The sequence below is a fragment of the Malaclemys terrapin genome, chromosome 5 (assembly GCF_027887155.1).
Source record: "Malaclemys terrapin pileata isolate rMalTer1 chromosome 5, rMalTer1.hap1, whole genome shotgun sequence".
NCBI lineage: Eukaryota > Metazoa > Chordata > Testudines > Emydidae > Malaclemys > Malaclemys terrapin.
In genome coordinates, this window is record NC_071509.1 from 104,398,969 (window position 1) to 104,419,328 (window position 20,360).

Below are 20,360 nucleotides of genomic sequence, written 5' to 3' on the forward strand. Positions count from 1 at the left end.
CAACCAAACTCTCTGTCTGGGGAGCTCAGCCCTTAAAGGCAGAGTTCCCAGCATCACAGTGAGTAGCATCGGGATAGCTCAAGGAGGGTTTTGAAAGTGAAGACAAGCAGCTTATGTTTGATCATCTAGGGAAGGAGGAGCCAATGGAAGGATTCAAAGAGGGGGGTGACCTAGTCAAAGCAATGGCTAGGAAAATTCTTTGCAGCAGAACTCTGAATGAATATGTGGAGAACAAGATTGCATTTGTCAAGGAAGAGAAAAGGATGTTGTAGTAATCAAGAAGTGAGGTGGTGAGAGTTTTAGCTGTATGGATGAATAGGAAAGGCCATATCTTAGATACTTTATGCAAAAAGAATCTGCAAGATTTAGCCATATTTTGGATCTGAGGACTGAGATCTGAGTTGAAGATATCACCCAGGTTATGGGCCTGCATGACAGACAGGACAGTGTTGTCCTTAGTTATTAATAAAGAAGGTTGTGGGGATAGTTTTGGGGGAATATTAAGCGCTCTGTTTTAGCCATAGTGAGCTTGAGGTGACAGCTAGACATCCACAAAGAGGTGTCAGAGAGAGAGAGTCTGAGATTGTAGTTCAGAGTGAGACACATCTAGAGTAGAGAGAGTCAGCAGCATAAAGATGGTATTTGAATTTCTGTTAGCAAATAAGATTATCCAGAGATAAGATGTAGAGGGAGAAGAGAAGGGGAACCAAGGACAGAGTCCTGTGGAATCCCCACAGAAAGTTAGAGGGGGAATGAGGAGGATCCTCCAGAGGACACACTGAAGGAGCAATGAAAGTGGTAGGAGGAGACCCAGGAGAGGACAGAGCCACAGAAGCCAAGAATGGGCAAGATTTCAAGAAGAGTCTCATTGACTGAATTGAAAGTATGTTACAGGTCAAGGAGGGTGAGGGTTGAATACTGGTTCTGAGCTTTGGCTAGAAAGAGGTCATTAGAGACTTTGGTGAGAGCCGTTTAAAAGGCGTGCAAGGGATAGAAGCTTAGATGGAGAGGAACTCCAGCCACTGATTGTAGACGGTGCATACAGTGAGCTTAGAGATAGTGTGGTAGTTGGAGAGGCAGGTAGGGCAGAGGGTAGGTTTTTTAAGATGGGAGAGACTGAAGCACACTTGTATTGTGGAGGAAAAGAACCAGAGGAGAGTGAGAGGAAGGAGAAGAGTCAGGAAGGGGATGAGAGTGGGTATGAAGGATGTGAAGGGATGGGATCGGGTCACCGGAGCAAATGGGGGGGTTAGAGAATAAGAGTAAGTAGTCTGTGACTGAGAGAAGGAGTTGGGAGTTGCAGCAGGGGGAAGGGAAGGCGAATAGAGGGGAGGGAGAAGGTCACGGCCTATTTTGTCAGTTTTCTCTTGGAATGTATTGACGAGATCCTGTGCAGAGAGAGAAGTGGAGGAAGGGAGGGTTTCAGAAGGGAGTCAAAGATGGCAAAAAGCCAGCTGGTGAATGCAGGTGTGGGATTCAATTAAAGTTGGAGCAGTAGAGCTGTTTATCCAGAAATATGGCAGAACTGAAGGAGGAGAGAACAGATTTCAAGTAGAGGAAGTCAGCCTGCTCATGGGATTTCTGCCAGAGATGCTCCACAGTGCAGGAGCGAGGAAGCAGATGTTTGTCCAGTTGGGAACATTCAGGTTGTGTGCCAGAAGCTTGGTTATCAGTTTGTCAGTGAATATAGCTGAAGTGTGTTGATTCATTGTTTAAAAATTTGTTGCTCTGAAAAAAATCCAAGCATGTCGTCTTATTAAAACATACTCTTGTCTTAACACGCTGTATACTGGCAGCATGAAGTGTGGCTGTTCCTATGCTGTCTGGAATTTGGACAGCTGTTGGCTTTAATCTCTCTAGTAAAGGTAACAATAACAAGATGTCATGAGGTTTTTTTTTTTTTTTTTTGTATAAATTATAGACTTTGGTTTATAAGGAATTTAGGATTGCAAACTAGTTTCTATCAGCTTTTCCCAACCAACCTTTTAAATCACATTTGATAATGAACAGAAAGGATTTACCTTCAAAACAAAACAGAACCAAGTACCCTGAGAGAGGTATTTTAAGAATTCACAGTAAAAGATTATACTGAAACATCAACACACAGAGATAAAGTCACATTCTCTTCTCAGAAGATCTCAGTGACATAAACCAAGTAAAAAGAGGGAATACAGAGTTAGGAATGATACTCTGTCCCTCGCTCTCCTAACAAACAACCCTCCCCCCCAACTCTTCAATGTAGTAGGTAACTTACATTAAAGTACAACAAAGTCCTAGTTTTCATGGGCTTTAGGTTGCAGTCTATTCTTTGGCATATCAGTGCGTTATGAAAGGGATTAAAGATTAAGTTCCATTCAAAATTGTGGATGGAAATCCTTGCTTTTATTAGTTGCAGTAAAACTTTGAGGTTGAATCAAAATATTTTGTTTTGTATTGCAGTTTCCTTTTATTTTTAATAACTCTTCAAAGAACTTTTTATTTCTTTGGTGATGTGCACGAGTCACTTAGGCATTTCTACTTTCATGAAAAAGATACTTCAATATGTGTTTACATTATATACAATTCATACAGTAAATGTCAATGACTGCTTCAGAATTCTTGGGAGCAGTAAATACTTTAAAACAAGAACAAAATAAGGATTCTTAAAGGAAACAGTAAAATCTCCTAAATTTGTAAAACTTCTTTGGAGCCCAATTAAACCAAGACTAGCACATACTGTGGAGATGCAGAAGATACTTGTGTTTCTTGGAGAGGGATTTGGTGCTTTAGATAGCTTCATTTTCTACATGGAAACTGTATTCTTGAGAAAATGATGCTCAGGGCATCCCCTATCAGTCAGGAATCAATCAGCTGTCGTAGAACTTTAAAGAAGTCATGGCCAGAAGTGTTACTGTTATGCTCTTTCTTTGCCTCTTAAGATCACTCAGTGAGTCCTGTCTGTAGCAGCCATTTCCTTCTATTTCTCTGGCATTGATAGGATGGCAAAAGCAGATGATTGAGACTCACCATCACTGACTATGAAATGGAGTTACCATTTAGCAATGAGTAATAACAGACACGGTCAGTATTTGACATTGGTGGTGTCTGAGATACCTTGGTTATTTCCTATTCTAAATAAGGGGGAAAGCTGCTTGCTCTATTATCATTGATGTGGTAAGAGTGGGTACAAGTTGACTTTCAAATGGACATTTTATTATATAACCAAAATATTTAACCAGCTACTCATATTGTTAAACCACTCACCGAGTCTTGCTGTTCTCCATCAAGGCTCCAACACAGAGCTGGAGTGACTTCTACTTAGGGTATGTTTACACTACTCCGAATTTACAGAATTCAATTTTGGGCAAACGATTGTATAAAGTTGAGTGCATGCGGCCACACTGAGCACATTAATTCGGCGGTGTGCGTCCATGTACTGAGGCTAGCGTCAACTTCCGGAGCGTTGCACTGTGGCTAGCTATCCCATAATTCCCACAGTCTTCCTCGCCCATTGGAATTCTGGGTTGAGATCCCAATGCGTGATGGGGCAAAAAACACTGTCACGGTTGGTTCTGGGTACATCCTGCCCCTCCCTCCGTGAAAGCAATGGCAGACGACGGTTTTGGCCTTTTTTCCTGGGTGAACAATGCAGACGCCATATCGCGGCAAGCATGGAGCCCGCTCACCTCAAGACAGAAGTCATGAACATTGTAAACACCTCGCGCATTATTATGCAGTTTATGCTGAACAAGGACCTGAAAAACCAGGCGAGGAGGCGGCGGCTATGGTAGCACGGCGACGAGAGTGATGAGGACACGGACACAGAATTTTCTCAAACTGTGGGCCCCAGCGCTTTGGAGATCATGTTGTTAATGGAGCAGGTTCTAGCTGTGGAACGCTGATTCTGGGCCCGGGAAACAAGCACAGACTGGTGGGACCGCATAGTGTTGCAGATGTGGGACAATTCCCAGTGGCTGTGAAACTTTTGCATGCGTAAGGGCACTTTCATGGAACTTTGTGACTTGCTTTCCCCTGCCCTGAAGCGCCAGAATACCAAGATGAGAGCAGCCCTCACAGTTGAGAAGCGAGTGGCGATAGCCCTGTGGAAGCTTGCAACGCCACTCAGCTACCGGTCAGTCGGGAATCAATTTGGAGTGGGCAAATCTACTGTGAGGGCTGCTGTGATGCAAGTAGCCAAAGCAATCGCTGAGCTGCTGCTACCAAAGGTAGTGACTCTGGGAAATGTGCAGGTCATAGTGGATGGCTTTGCTACAATGGGATTCCCTAACTGTGGTGGGGCGATAGATGGAACCCATATCCCTATCTTGGCACCGGAGCACCAGGGCAGCCAGTACATAAACCGCAAGGGGTACTTTTCAATGGTGCTGCAAGTACTTGTGGATCACAAGGGACATTTCACCAACATCAACGTGGGCTGGCCGGGAAGGGTTCAGGAACGCTCGCTCGCGTCTGCAGGAACACTAATCTGTTTAAACGGCTGCAGCAAGGGATTTACTTCCCAGACCAGAAAATAACCGTTGGGGATGTTGAGATGCCTATAGTTATCCTTGGGGACCCAGCCTACCCCTTAATGCCATGGCTCATGAAGCTGTACACAGGCACCCTGGACAGGAGTCAGGAGCTGTTCAACTACAGGCTGAGCAAGTGCAGAATGGTGGTACAATGTGCATTTGGCCATTTAAAAGGTCGCTGGCGATCGTTACTGACTCGCTCAGACCTCAGCCAAACCAATATCCCCATTGTTACTGCTGCTTGCTGTGTGCTCCACAATCTCTGTGAGAGTAAGGGGGAGACCTTTATGGCAGGGTGGGCGGTTGAGGCAAATCGCCTGGCCGCTGATTACACGAAGCCAGACACCAGGGCGATTAGAAGAGCACACCAGGAAGCACTGCACATCAGAGAAGCTTTAAAAACCAGTTTCATGACTGGCCAGGCTACGGTGTGAAAGTTCTGTTTGTTTCTCCTTGATGAAAACCTGACCCCTGGATTGACTCATTCCCTGTAAGTAACCCACCCACCCCCCTTCGATCACAGCTTGCTTTCAAAGGAAATAAAGTCACTATCATTTAAAAATCATGTATTCTTTATTAATTGATTATACTATAGTACTCGGAGAAGGGAGGCTTGAAAAATTTGCAACTGTGGGAGTGGGGGAAAAAAGGGAGAGAAGTATTTAAAAAGATAAATTTTACAGAACAATGCTTATACTCTTTCATGGTGAACAACACTATTCACATTACATAGCACATGTGATTTCGGTACAAGGTCGCATTTTGCATCTTAATATTGAGTGCCTGTGGCTTTGGTATTAGAGATCACAGACGCAGGTCTGAGCAACAGAATTCGGCTTGCATGCGGCCATGGTAAGCCATTGTCTTTCGGCTCCTCAACCTTCATAAAAGCAGCGCCCTCCTTTCCCACATACCAAGCAAAGCTCGTTGAATGTTACGGTTTTCCTATTAACGTGCAGCAGCAGAAACCAAACTAACCTCCCCCATCTAATTCTCTGGGATGATCGCTTTACCCCTCCCCCCACCACGTGGCTGGTATCAGGGAAGATCCCTGCTAGCCAAACGCGAAAAGCTCAGCGCCAATGTGCCCCCACCCCCACCACCGCTTGGCTAACTGCAGGGAAGGGTTTCTTTTCAGCCACAGGCAAACAGCCCAGTAGGAACTGCCACCTCTGTCCCCCTAATTAAATTCCCGTATTTCAACCAGGTGACCATGAGCGATATCGCTCTCCTGAGGATAACACAGCGAGATAAAGAACGCATGTTGCTTCAGTGGCAGCAAACACTGGGACCATACGCTGCTAGACTTTATCAGGCAATGATACCAGATTACTTGCTACTAGCATGGCGTGGTCAAGTGTCCTACCATGGAGGACGGAATAAGGCTGCACTGCCCAGAAACCTTCTGCAAAGGCTTTTGGAGTACCTCCAGGAGAGCTTCATGGAGATGTCTCTGGAGGATTTCCACTCCATCCCCAGACTCGTTAACAGACTTTTTCAGTAGCTGTACTGGCCGCGAATGCATCCCAAGTCCGCAGCACAAATTAATCATTAAAAAACGCTTGCTTTTAAACTATGTTTTATATTTACAAAGGTACACTCACCAGAGGTCCCTTCCATGGCTTCATGGTCTGGGATACTGCCTTGGGAGGTTTGGGAGGGTACTTCAGTCAGGCTGAGAAAAAGATCCTGGCTGTTGGGGAGAACGGAGTGCTGTGTGCTCTCCGCAAGCTCGTCCTCATGCTTCTTCTCCTCCTCCTCATTTTCCCCGTCCGCAGAATCCTCAGGCATGGCTGAGATTACCCCCTCCTCGGAATCCATCGTCAGGATGGGGTAGTGGTGGCGGCCCCCCCTAGAATTGCATGCAGCTCAGCGTAGAAGTGGCACGTCTGCGGCTCTCACCCGGACCTTCCGTTTGCTTCTTTGGTTTTCTGGTATGCTTGTCTGAGCTCCTTTTTCACGCGGCACTGTAGTGAGTCCCTATTGGGGCCTCTCTCCATCATGCCCTTGGAGATTTTTTCAAAAGTTTTGGCATTTCGTCTTTTGGAATGTAGTTCTGCTAGCACGGAATCCTCTCCCCATATATTGATCAGATCCAGTACCTCCCGTACGGTCCATGCTGGTGCTCTTTTTCGGTTCTCGGACTGCATGGTTACCTGTGCTCTGCACGCTGGACAAACAGGAAATGAAATTCAAAAGTTCGCGGGGCTTTTCCTGTCTACCTGGCCAGTGCATCCGAGTTCAGATTGCCGTCCAGAGCGGTCACAATGGTGCACTGTGGGATAGCTCCCGGAGGCCAATACCATCTAATTTCGTCCACACTAACCCTAATTCGAACTGGCAATGTCGATTTCAGCGCTACTCCCCTCATCGGAGAGGAGTACAGAAATCGATTTTAAGAGCCCTTTATCTCGAAGTAAATGGCTTCGTTGTGTGGACGGGTGCAGGGTTAATTCGATTTAACGCTGCTAAATTCGACCTAAACTCATAGTTTAGACCAGGCCTTAGTTTGTGGCAGTGGCTTAGGAGTGTATAGGAACACAAAAATTGGCTTTGTATGGTGGTGGAAGATGAGAACACCAAGGCAACACGTGTGGAACCAGGAGCCAGAAACTGTTGATTACTGATCCCAGTTTTACCACTGACTTTCTACAAGGCTTTCGGCAAATCATTGAGAGACACTGTTCCTCAGTTTCCGCATTTGTAAAATTGGGATACTGCCTGTATTGCAATGGTGTTATATAGATTAACTACTGTAGCTAATATTCATAAAAGGCTTTGGAGATGCAGAGTGCTGTGTTAATAGTATAACTATTATCATCAATCTGATTATGATTGGCCCTATTTCTCACTATCCCTTATAAATGTTTTTAGACATGTGATGGCCTTCAGCTGAGAGCAACGGGATTACAACAGGTACCACAGGAAAAAAAGGAGGATTGATTTTGTTCCATTGGTTCATAGACCTGACTGCAAAACTTACACCTTCTAATTATGTGTCACTTGCTGGATAGCTTGCCTGACAGGAAAGTCTACTTCACAAGGGCAGTTTGAAGCTAGCCCACCCCCTGGCGCTCCGGCCGGTCAGGGATTGCGGGCCCGCAGCCGGGCTCGGCGCCCTCCCCTGCCACACTGGCAGGGTGTGTGTGTGTGGCTTTTTTGCCTAGGGCGGCAAAAAAGCCAGAGCCGGCCCTGGACTTAAGTTCCTAAATCACTTACGTGCTTTTGAAAATGTGACTCCTAATCTATTTGTGCCTTCCTGAGCTGTGCAGAGGGATGATTGTTGTCCATCCCTACAAAGTGCCTTGAGGTGCTATGGTATTAACTTAGATTCAGAAGACACATGACCTTTCTGTGCTAGACCTGGTGCCAAGTTTGTTCTTCTGAGACAGTACTCCAGAGAGGAGAGTGCAGGCTTTTTACAATGCCCTTGACTATGCTTCCTGGCTGTCATGTTAATATTTTTTGCATTCCTTGAGGTCAGAATTCCATTTTCTGTGACTGCTGACATATGTAATATTTCCCAGATATGACAATCAAAGAAGTTCAATTTCAATTAAACAAAAGTAGTATTTATTATCTACTAACAGAATTGAAAGAAAATAAGTTAAAACTTAGGGCTAGTCTACACTGGCGCTGGGACACTGTTTACACTGGTGCTTTACAGCGCTGCAACTTGCTGCACTCAGGGGGGTGTTTTTTCACCCCCCTGAGCCAGAAAGTTGCAGCGCTGTTATTTGCCAGTGTAAACAAGCCCTTATATACATTAACTTGCATACTACTCAGAGACAGTGGAAGCTAGACTGATTTGATTAATTCAGGTTAGATTCACAAAGCCTAATTCATTCACGCCTGGGATAAGGAGATGTAATTCTATTAAAGTTAATGGATTTACATCCACTTATACTAACTCTGAATTTGACCAATAGAAGTTGCAGATGAAAATGACTTGGTAGGTCATCTCCCTGCCAGTGCAGAACTGCTCTCTGTAGTTACAGCAGATTGAAATATTACCTCGTTTGCACTAATGCAGAAATTTTCCTGGCTTCTGATAGCCGTCAGAGATTTAGCCTGTTTCGAATTGGCACCTCTTCAGAGAAATTGCATGTAGCAGGTACGGATAATTGTTCTAGGTCACACCTTGCTCCAAGCAAATCTCTATTAACAACATGTAATTTACAGTTTCATACTAGTGTCCTTCTTTTGCTCTGGAATGAAATATATTTTTGGATGAGATATTGATAGAGAAATACAAACACATAGAAAATCATAAATGCAAACGGGTAAAATACTAGGCAGGTGGACTACAATGTTTGTACAAGCGCAGTTATCATGTAGTGAAAATTAACTCTCCAATGGTAAAAGTGACTAGCTTTCCATTTATAATCCTCGCTTTCCCCACTAGCACCCTCTAAGTTTATAAAAACTCAACCAATTCAGTTGGCATTTCTCATATGCTTCCCTTTGCCAGAAAATTATTTTAACTTTTTTTTTGGAGGGGAGCAGGGAGGGTTGGGGGTTGGAGGGAGTTTGTGGAACTGATGGTGTATGTGAGATATGATATCATTTAAACTGTTCTTATTTTGGGGAGGCCTGGAATCTCCAAATACACTTTCTTTTACTGAGCTCAATGAGTAGGAGAGGAATAAAATCCTACTGGATTCTATTCCCTACATTGTGTATTCTTTTTCACCTGTGACTTGTATGGCACATTTATTCAATAATATCAAAGTGCTCTACAGACATGTATCCTCCTTTACAGATTGGAAAGCTGTGACACATGCAGTTTAAGTGAGATTGCCACAAGTCACGCAGCAAGTTAGAAACAGAGCTGGTATTAGAACCTATTCTCCTGACTCTTTTCTCATACCTAGTCCACTAGACCACAGTGCTTCCTGAGCAAGTCACTTTTACCTCTGTTTCTTTTTCCCAGACAATACTACTAACTTACCTACTGCACAGGAGGGTATTTAGAGGAATTTGACTTAATTTCCAGGCACAAACAGTTTAGAATGTAAATTATTCATCAGATTTTCATGAACACAAATTGTCTCTACTTCACATTGTGTTAATCAAGAGAGATCTAAATCCCCAATTTAATCCAAGACAAATGACTATAGCTTTGGTCTAAGGTACCGGAAGAAGACTTTTAATCTACCTAGACAGTTCCAGACCCACCCTCTCAGATTCTTTGGGAGCTGCTCTTTTAACCAAAGAGAGAGAAAGAGACTGAGCACATGATTGCCAACAGTTGCCTGTGGAATTACACACCCAGTTCTTTCATTTCACTTATCCAGTTCGAAGTTAGACAACAGTACTCAATACAAAATTGAACAGCAGTACAAAGCTCTCTGTAAAATAAATATATATAAATATGTGTGTGTGTGTGTGTGTGTGTATATATATATATAAATATATATATATATGTAGTACAATACAAATTCCTAGGTAAGCAATAGATTATAGACCAAACAGCAATACTTCAATACATTCATAGCCAAAAATATTTGCTAAACTGGAGTTAGGATTGGAAAAAATGTATCCATAATTTAAAGGTTAAAAACCATAATAAATACTGTACTTAGAAAGAGAGCCAGAAAATTCGATGCTAAGGCTATATTTAAAAACACTCCTAAACATTGGAAACTATACAGCAAACAACCTTAACTCTGCCTGCTATTCCTGCCACTATGTGCATCCTCTCATCTCCCTAAAATGCCCCCACTTGCCTCAACGGATGGGAAAACTTGATGGGGTTGGGGCAAAAGGGAGCAGTCCCAGCAGTTTGGGAGGGAGGCACTCACTGAGAGACACCAGGTAGCTCCTCCCCCACCCATTGGAGTCTCTGGTACCCATTGGTCAGCTGGGGGAGAAAAGGGGGGCTGATTGGCTAGCATTCCCAGCTCTCAGGATTTAACTTGGAACAGGGGCAACATGGAGCCTCTCTTGACTCCATTCCAGCAGCCCCCACCCTATCCACCCTGAACCAGCAATGGGAATCTGGCCTGACAGGAGTTATGGGTTATATGGCAAGAGCCCTGTAACCCCTGCACTGGAGCCGATTAAATGCCTGGTATAGGAGAGTATGGGTGATGGGTGGGTAGCGCCTCTCCCCTATGTTAAAGTTTAATACAAGTTGTGGCCTGCCACTTAAAATCCATCCATGTGTCTGACCTCATTTCACAGCTGTGTCTGCATCAGTCTTCCCATTTCCCTCTTGTAAAGCACCACAGCTTGACATTGTCCATAGCTATGGAAGCCTGTTCTCTCCAGTTTTCCTATTGTTTCATATGCTGCTGACAAATGGCCCACTTCTCTGCTTCTAGACCTCTGCTAGTATCTGTCATGGCTTCTCCTGATTCTGCTTCACCATTGGAGCAATGAGTCAAGAGTGGCTAGCAAGGGAGGTGGACCATTTTGAATCCACACTAGAGATTAAAGAAGGTTTCAGCGTGGGCAGATGGGATGAGGTGAAACAGAGTTGCTCCAGACCAATGTCCTGAATCACTCTACCAACCATCTGCAAGAAACCTTTCCTTCCCTTTTCCCAAAGATCTAAAATTCTTAGAAAATAGTTAATTTCCAGGCGTATAGTCTCCATTCATCACATTCATTTTAGAGTAACTTTGCTTGTTGGATAGGCTTTATTCTTGTTGTAATCAACTAATTATATCATTCTATGTTATTTTTAAGTTAAAAAATAATGAAACCATATTTTTTTTCTCTTTGGAATATAGTAGGATCCAAAATGTTGAAAAATAAATAGTATTTTTCACTAATATTCAAGAAAATTTTTAAAAATGCATTTTACTAAGTTAGGCCTGATTCACCTGTGCACTTTACTCCAGTTTTACAAGCTACTGAACCATGTCTGTTATATCAGGCAATGATGGAGAATACATATGCCTCCTTACTGATAAGATTTGATACTTTGTAGGTTTTATTTTTGAATGCTAGTTTCTCTTTTTTTCCCCCACAAAAATTAGTGCCTAAAGTTAGGATTCTAAGTCATTATTTTGGTCCCAGTTCAGCAAGGCACTTAAAAATATGCTCAACTATAAGCATGGGAGTAGTCCATTGATTTTAATGACTTCTTACATACTTAAATTTAGCTGAATCAAATGATGTAAATAAATGGCTTGGTTGTAAACGATGAGGACCCAGCAGCTCACATTAATTTCAATAATAGCTACAGGGTTCTCAGTTTTTGTTTTTTAAAATCAGAACACTTATTTAGGAGCTTAATTGTAGTCATGTACTTCTGCATATCTTGTGCATTATTATGAAACCAAAGCAGTTGAAAAATAAAAAGTAGATCTTTTTTCTGAGCATCTTCTTGTTTGGTAAATAAACTGAAGAATCTCCTGTAGAGCTCAGAGATTAAATTGTTAAAATAAAAAAAATGAGTGCCGAGGGTATATATTTAAGGGTTGTTAATTGTATTTACAAAGTAGAACTTGTTCTCTGTCCTTTGTAATCGGCATAATATTTAAAGCAGAGCCAAATGGTTTGCCAAACCTCTATGGCTTCCAGGCACCTTAGGATGACTGTTCTCTGTTTTTTTATATTTATATATATATATATATATATATATATATATATGAAAGAGAAGGTTACAGAGGCTCTCCATAGTGTATAAAAAAGAAGCAACTGAAAAAGAGTTCAGTTACTTCAGAGACTGAAAACAGATGTTTTAACAGGCCCAGAGGTGTGTGTGTGTGTGTGTGTGCACGCGTGCATTGTATATATCTTACCAGAGATATTTCAGTTGATACACAGTGCCCTCCTAGCTGCAGCCATGTTTTGTTCAATGACATGGAAGGACAGCATTTCTCTGATCACTTGAAAGTATTCCTAATGTCAGTAATGCAGTACAAATCCAGTTTTCAAAGGGTTTTGAAGACATCTGAGAGGATTTGGCAAGCAAGGAAGCACATACGAGATGTGTATTGAAGATTAGTTGTGTCTCCAGACAGTGGCTCATTGGAGCTGGATATTATTATGATTTGTACTGCAAAGAAGACTAGGGGCCTCCAATTAGGGATTAGGGTCCTATTTTTCTAGGTGCTGAACAAACACGGAATGTAGAAAGAGTCCCTGCCCTGAAGTATCTAAGGATGAGGCAAGGGACAACAGGTGGATACAACAAACAGAAGGGGAGCACCAGGTAACAATGAGATGATTAATGGACAGCATTCTGGGATAAGGACTATACAAAACTGTTTTGTTTTTTTTAATGGGTCTCTTCCCGGTAATTCTAGATCTTGGATAATTTTCAGAAAATACCTGTATCTGATCATATTTCCCTTTTGGCATATGGTAGAGACATGTTCCATCCACATTCCTTTTGCTGTGGGGATATATTGTAGTATATCTCTCTGCAAATTTTTTGTCTCCCCTTTTTGTTTTTTTTGTTGTTGTTGTTTTTTTTACCCCCACCTACCCAATATTTTCTAGCCAGAACCTTTTAAAGATGATTCTTTAATAAGATCACTTTAAAATCTTTGTTATGGACACAGATTTAACATGTAGGAGTGATTCTCATTTTCTATTGTATATTGCTTCTGTGTACCAGGGTTTCTACCAATCAGCTGGAGAAGACATTTTTGGGTCTTTTCTCTTGGGGAATTTATAAACTGTTGTTCTAGTGGCTGGAGGGGTCTGACTTAAAAGTACCTAATGCTGCAATTCTACTAGACTCCAAATTCTTGTTGAGGGCAAGTGGAGTTTTGGTAGTTCAAGGAATATGAAATTGGGCCCCAAGAGTGAGTTAGATTAGGATGGCATGTAATGACGAAGGGCCTGGTTCTGATTATATTGATATCAATTTGACACCTGTGTGACTGATGGAGTTGCTCACTTACTCTGATATAAGTGAGACCAGAATCAGGCCTTGATCTTTAAATACTTGAAGTCTGAGGGTTTTAGTCATTTGTAATTATTTTAATGACTTCATATAGTCTTTTCAATGTGCTATTCAATATATGCTTATGTGTGAACACAACACACAAGATATTGTCTACATCTTACCAGACCTATTTAACACTTACTAAAAAATCAAATTCTTCTAATGCTGTCTTGTCCCAAGTTCTTATCCAGTTGTTTTCCTTTAAAGTTTGTCATGTTTTTTATCTTTTGATCAGTCCATGTCATTGCTTCAGGAGGAAGCTCTTAGTATTCTAAGCCAATTGACAAATAAGACATGCCAGTGCTGTTAACAGAAAAAGGGTTGGGCCTCACATAGCCAGTGGTGCATGAGTATACGTGTAACTGGAAACATTTGTTTTCCCTCTGTTTGTGAAATTGGGGAAGGCCCATTGCCTGGAGAGGAGCATCAAACAATGTTATACTGCTGTTTGATGTTTCTTATTGGGGCATAAATCTTGCTGTAGTGTTAATTTTTTTTAAAAATCCTCTAATCAGCTATGCAAAATCATTTATTTTCATGCACCAGAACACTGAAGACTGAGTAGATGCTACATGATGTTACAGAGACTGTATTAAAGCCAAAGTCTTCTACAAGAGGTCAGTAATAAATCTCAATTTGCTGTTGATACAGATTTCTCCAGCAGTTGCAGGGCCCAGTAATGCCAGGTATTGAGCACCTGCTGGGAGGTAATGGGTGCCTTCAGCTCCCACTTACATCAATGGCTGATGAAGGGGGTCAGTAGCTTAGTGAGCCAAAATCTTAAGCAGGATAGACTGTTAAACAGTGTGGTGCCTCGTAAACTATTTTTTTTTCTGAACAAATCAAGACCTTAAAAATCTTTAGAGTTAACAGCTAGCGTCTATTTTAATAAGTATTTTATATTCAGAACTTTTCCAATATTACTATCTTGACATAATTTTTCTTTCATCTGTAATGTGCTTGGCATTTTGATTGCAGAGTTTTAGGTCTTTCTGACCCTGTGTTTACTTTTCGTTTTCAGTAGAATTCTCCTAATGATGCCACAGTGTTGAATGGTCTGTTAACCAAGCAAAGCAGCTGTTTCATTTAAAAAAGAGGCCTTTCCAAAAAAAAAAAAAAAATCTTGATAGGACATGACATTATACAAAATAATTTAATGAATAAAAATACAAAAATACAAATCATAGTCACCACATATCTTTAATTTTTCATCTTTTTAATAGTGAAGCTATCTAATAGACTGGACCCTTATTTGCTATCCGATGATGTCCTATTTAACATCTTGCCACCGGCCAAATGCTTCCTTTCAGTAGGATTTATGCCTTTTTTGTCCATATTAACTATTATACATTATCATTCTCTATCTTGAGGCTAAATCTGCTTGAGAGAAGTCTTAAAGGATACACAAATAGGATGACCACTTTATTAAGGGAAGTCTACTGTTCCTTTTACACATGATCAAATTTGATATTGTCATAAAGCAGTGAAAGTGTTTTGTTTTTATCATCTATTGGGAGAGAGCGTGTTAATTTTTGTATTGTCTGAGTCAAGCATTGGGAGCCAGAAACTCTCAAGTTCTGTTCTTGGCTCTAACATTTATTCTTTTTCTAGTTACACTTTGACTCAGTTTCCCCAAATGTAAATGGAGGATTATAATTAGAGAGGTCAATTCCAAGATAACATTAACAATCCAGGAAGTTTTTGGAAAATGTAGTGGACAATTTCCTGGTGCAAGTGCTGGAGGAACCAACTAGGGGCAGAGCTCTTCTCGATCTGCTGCTTACAAACTGGGAAGAATTAGTAGGGGAAGTAAAAGTGGATCAGAACCTGGGAGACAGTGACCACGAGATTCTGGATCCTGACACAAGGAAGAAAGGAGAGCAGCAGAAAACAGACCCTGGACTTCAGAAAAGCAGACTTTGACTCCTTCGGGGAACTGATGGGCAGGATCCCCTGGGAGAATAACATGACGGGGAAAGGAGTCCAGGAGAGCTGGCTGTATTTTAAAGAATCCTTATTTAGGTTGCAGGAACAAATCATCCTGATGTGTAGAAAGAATAGTAAATATGGCAGGCGACAAGCTTGGCTTAACAGTGAAATGCTTGCTGATCTTAAACACAAAAAAGAAGCTTACTAGAAGAGGCAAATTGGACAAATGACCAGGGAGGAGTATAAAAATATTGCTCAGGCATGCAGGAGTGAAATCAGGAAGGCCAAATCACACTTGCAGTTGCAGCTAGCAAGAGATGTTAAGAATAACAAGAAGGGTTTCTTCAGGTATGCTAGCAACAAGAAGAAAGTCCAGGAAAATGTGGGCCCCTTACTGAATGAGGGAGGTAACCTAGTGAGGAAAAAGCTAATGTACTCAGTGCTTTTTTTGCCTCTGTCTTCATGAACAAGGTCAGCTCCCAGATTATTGCACTGGGCAGCACAGTATGGGGATGAGGTGACCAGCCCTCTGTGGAGAAAGAAGTGGTTCAGGACTATTTAGAAAAGCTGGACGAGCACAAGTCCATGGAGCCGGACGTGCTGCATCCTAGGGTGCTAAAGGAGTTAGTGGATGTGATTGCAGAGCAATTGGCCATTATCTTTGAAAACTCATGGCGAACTGGGGAGGTCCCAGATGACTGGAAAAAGGCTAATGTAGTGCCCATCTTTAAAAAAGAGAAGGAGGAGGATCCGGGGAACTACAGGCCAGTCAGCCTCACCTCAGTCCCTGGTAAAATCATGGTCCTCAAGGAATCAATTCTGAAACACTTAGAGGAAAGTGATCAGGAACAGTCAGCACGGTTTCAGCAAGGGCAAGTCATGCCTAACTAACCTAATGGCCTTCTATGATGAGATAACTGACTCTGTGGATGCGGGGAAAGCAGTGGACGTGTTATTCCTTGACTTTAGCAAAGCTTCTGATATGGTCTCCCACAGTATTCTTGCCGGCAAGTTAAAGAAGTATGGGCTGGATGAATGGACTATAAGGTGGATAGAAAGTTGGCTAGATCGTCGGGTTCAATGGGTAGTGATCAATGGCTCCATGTCTAGTTGACAGCTGGTATCAAGCAGAGTGCCTCAAGGGTCGGTCCTGGGTCCGGTTTTGTTCAATATCTTCATTAATGATCTGGAGGATGGCGTGGACTGCACTCTCAGCAAGTTTGCAGATGACACTAAACTGGGAGGAGTGTTAGATATGCTGGCGGGTAGGGAGAGCATACAGAGGGACCTAGACAAATTAGAGGATTGGGCCAAAAGAAATCTGATGAGGTTCAACAAGGACAAGTGCTGAGTCTTGCACTTAGGACGGAAGAATCCCATCCACTAGGCAGCTGTTCTGCAGAAAAGGACCTAGGGGTTACAGTGGACGAGAAGCTGGATATGAGTCGACAGTGTGCCCTTGTTGCCAAGAAGGATAACGGCATTTTGGGCTGTATAAGTAGGGGCATTGCCAGCAGATCGAGTTATGTGATCATTCCCTTCTATTTGACATCGGTGAGACCTCATGTGGAGTACTGTGTCCAGTTTTGGTCCCCACACTACAAGAAGGATGTGGAAAAATTGGAGTGTGTCCAGCGGAGGGCAACAAAAATGATTAGGGGTCTGGGGCACATGATTTCTGAGGAGAGGCTGAGGGAACTGGGCTTATTTAGTCTGCAGAAGAGAAGAATGAGGCGGGATTTGATAGCTGCTTTCGACTACCTGAAAGGGGGTTCCAAAGAGGATGGATCTAGACTGTTCTCAGTGGTACCAGATGACAGAACAAGGCGTAATGGTCTCAAGTTGCAATGGGGGAAGTTTAGGTTGGCTATTAGGAAAAACTTTCACAAGGAGGGTGGTGAAGCACTGGAATGTGTTACCTAGGGAGGTGGTGGAATCTCCTTCCTTAGAGGTTTTTAAGGTCAGGCTTGACAAAGCCCTGGCTGGGATGATTTAGTTGAGGATTGGTCCTGCTTTGAGCAAGGGGTTGGACCAGAGGACCTTCTGAGGTCCCTTCCAACCCTGATATTCTATGATTAAACAGCATTATCGCTGGCCCCTGGACACACACACTCCCTCTCTTACCCTCTGTGACCTGGGAGCCCTGACTTAAAAAGAACACCTTGCTGAACTTTTCGTCTAAACCAGTAAGTCTCTATCAAAGGTTTTGGCTTTGACAAAACAGCATATTTTTGACCACATTAAATTTTGTCCAAAATGTTCTGAACGAGTTCTAATTATAATACCTGCATAACATACCAAACTGTTATAAAGCTTGATTAATTAGTTCAATGTTACAAAATCCTTTGATTATGAAAAGTGTAGTATAAATGCTTATTATTAGTAGTATGATATCTTCCCCAGGTGGTGTAATTTTTTGGTATTTATTTTCATGAAACCGTTAAAAGGTTTTACCTGTACAGCTCCTGAATGCAAAATGTGAATGATTTGTGACCAGTGCATTGAAGGTAGAAAGAGTAAGAGAACTGTTTTACAGCATGGCTAATTTTTAATATAGCTCATCAAAAGCTAACACTTTTACTTGAGGTTAGTGTATGACTCACAATGATTATCCACACCCACTACCTCTCCTTCCACTTATACATTAAAAAAAAAAAAAGGTTAAAGCTATATATAAGTAAAGATAATTGAAAGTTGACACACTTCCAACGCTCCCAGCTAAAGAATATTGAACTGTAGAACTGCAGTGCATCAGAATAAAATTTGGACACAAAACTCTCATCAAAACACATGCATTGTTGTTTTTATTTTGTGTTGCTCCTTTATCTCACCAAGTAGAGTTGTGAGTTTTATCCATAATACTGCACATGTGCAGTAGGCCGTTTTCTGTACGAACTATAGTTAATAGTCTCAAGAGACAGTGGTGTCCCCTAGGGGTGGTGGTCCTTCCAGTGTACAGTTTAAACTGAGAGGCATTTATGGGTGGATAGGGTCTTCAGTCGTTCTCTGGACTAGACCTGGTTGGGATTTTTCTGATCAAGTGGTTTTTTATTGGAAAACATCAATTTGTCCAAACTGAAATATTTAATAGAAATGCTCAGGTGTTGATTAATATTTCAGAGAAATATATGCACGTTTCCTTGCCTGGCCGGCTTCTGGGAAGCCAAATCTTCCAGGGTCCGTGACTCTGGTCCATCCCACCATGAGGACCTCTCAGAGTTGGAGACCCCAGATTTTTAGGACTTCTCAGAGCCAGGAACTTGGGAACCCTGGCTCTAGATGGAGTTTTCAGGGCTTCTAGGCTTCCCAGTCTATGGTGGGAGTCTTCCCTAACTCCCAGGGACTCCCTGGACTGCCAGTGAGTCCCTGGGAGCAGCCCAGGGAGTCCCCTGGAGGCATTGCAGCTGGCTGCTGTATTTCTTTTCTAAAAAATCCAATGAACTGAAACAGTTTGATTTTTCTGAAATACTTTTTTTTATGTCCTTTCTGTGTGAAATTTCTTAATTTCAAGTTTTTGTTCCGAATCAGAATGAAAACTTTTTTGAAATGTTGAAATTTCCTATGGAACAGAAATTCCAAGTTTTGACCGCTAGCGTTGTAACACAGGTTTACACAGATTAGCACAAACCAAATTTAAAAATACACCTTTTTTCCTAGTGAGGGCACAGCTGTAAAATGGAGTTTGGAATTATTATAGGCGGCGATGATAGCCTCGTCAATAGTTATGGTTGCCCAAGTTTCCATTGTAAGATCCTGTTTTCAAACGCTTATAACTTTGCCAAACTTTAACTGTTGGGCTGAATTTTCATGCTGGGTGTCTGCTGCAGGTTATTTTATGGAAAATTTCATCTGAAATGGTTGAGTCACCTCCCAGAACAATATTAGAGAAAAATAAATTTTTGTCCAAAGTATGTTTTGACCATGTTAAAAATTTTCTTACAACCATTTGGTTGAGAAGCTTTAGCATCTCCATTCTTTGGCAGGCGTGTTGCTCCTTTCTCAGGTATGTGCCTAGTCCTAATCTACCCAAATTTGACCAAGTTATGAGTTTCTGAAAGTCTTAATTCACACATGCTCAATAAAAACTTGTTAGAGTTCGGCTATTAAATTTTCCAAAGATTCTGCTGTAATGAGTTCTCAGCATTTCTGTGCTATCTGCAAATAGCTGTGATATCTACTGGCATAATATGTGTTCTATTTCCTTCTAGTGGGTGGCCCATATAGTGAATGAGAGCCTACTATAGCTGTCAGTATATCTGCTAGTTCAACTGTGCTGTGAAGGCTCCAGCCCTACTGATGACCCCTGTGGGAGTCAATATGATTCCACGTGATGGGTTTTTTTTTATTTTTAAATACCTAGGTAATTACACATACAAAATTTATGAGAGAAAAGTTTTCCCCAGTTTTCTATCTATGCTGTTTATATACTAAGTTATAGCAACTTGGGCACTGATATAAAGAATCCGTGCAGTCGTAAATTTTGTCCCATTTGCTTAAAAATAAAAAAAGACCAAGAAAGAAGAGAAAGCACAGACATTAACAACATAGTTAAATCCATATGGTTGTGTTTTAAAAAATTGTATATGAAAATGGTCGTGTAGGCAATAGCAAATACAACTTCAGTGTGCTAGGGATTTAGCCTCAGGTGTTTGGCTGGTATCCCAAGCTGTCAAACTATGCAAGGATAACCTATCATTGTGTGTTATGTGTAAAAGATACTGAAGTCTTGAGGGTGACATGTTTAGACAATGGGAAAGGTTGGGCATGTTCCCCAGAGCAGATTTAAAATGTGCTTATCAAAGGAATTTAAAGAATATCCATTGTTCCACAGTTCATCTTTCAGATGAATTTTCCATTTCTGTTTAGAGCAGGTCTTATCTATCAGACTGTGTATGTATTCATTGTTAATATCTCTCCAGCTCTACTTGCAAGCTAAAGTGTTACACTTCCTTTTAGGAACTTCTGTGCTAAGAGGAAAGCCATGCTAGTCAGAAACACTTTTAAACAAGATT

General features: G+C 41.8%; 1 protein-coding gene across 4 annotated transcripts in view; it reads left to right on the forward strand.

The window, feature by feature from the left end:
• Positions 1-20,360, forward strand: part of SPATA5 (spermatogenesis associated 5) — a 306,473-nt gene that overhangs the window by 199,792 nt on the left and 86,321 nt on the right. Inside the window, exon 15 of one of the 4 annotated variants that reach the window (XR_008445213.1) lies at positions 13,966-14,036. The exons of the other annotated variants lie outside the window; for them this stretch is intronic. The gene's annotated coding sequence lies outside the window, so the exon portion shown is untranslated. The remainder of the gene's footprint in view (positions 1-13,965; positions 14,037-20,360) is intronic. 4 annotated transcript variants of the gene reach the window in all.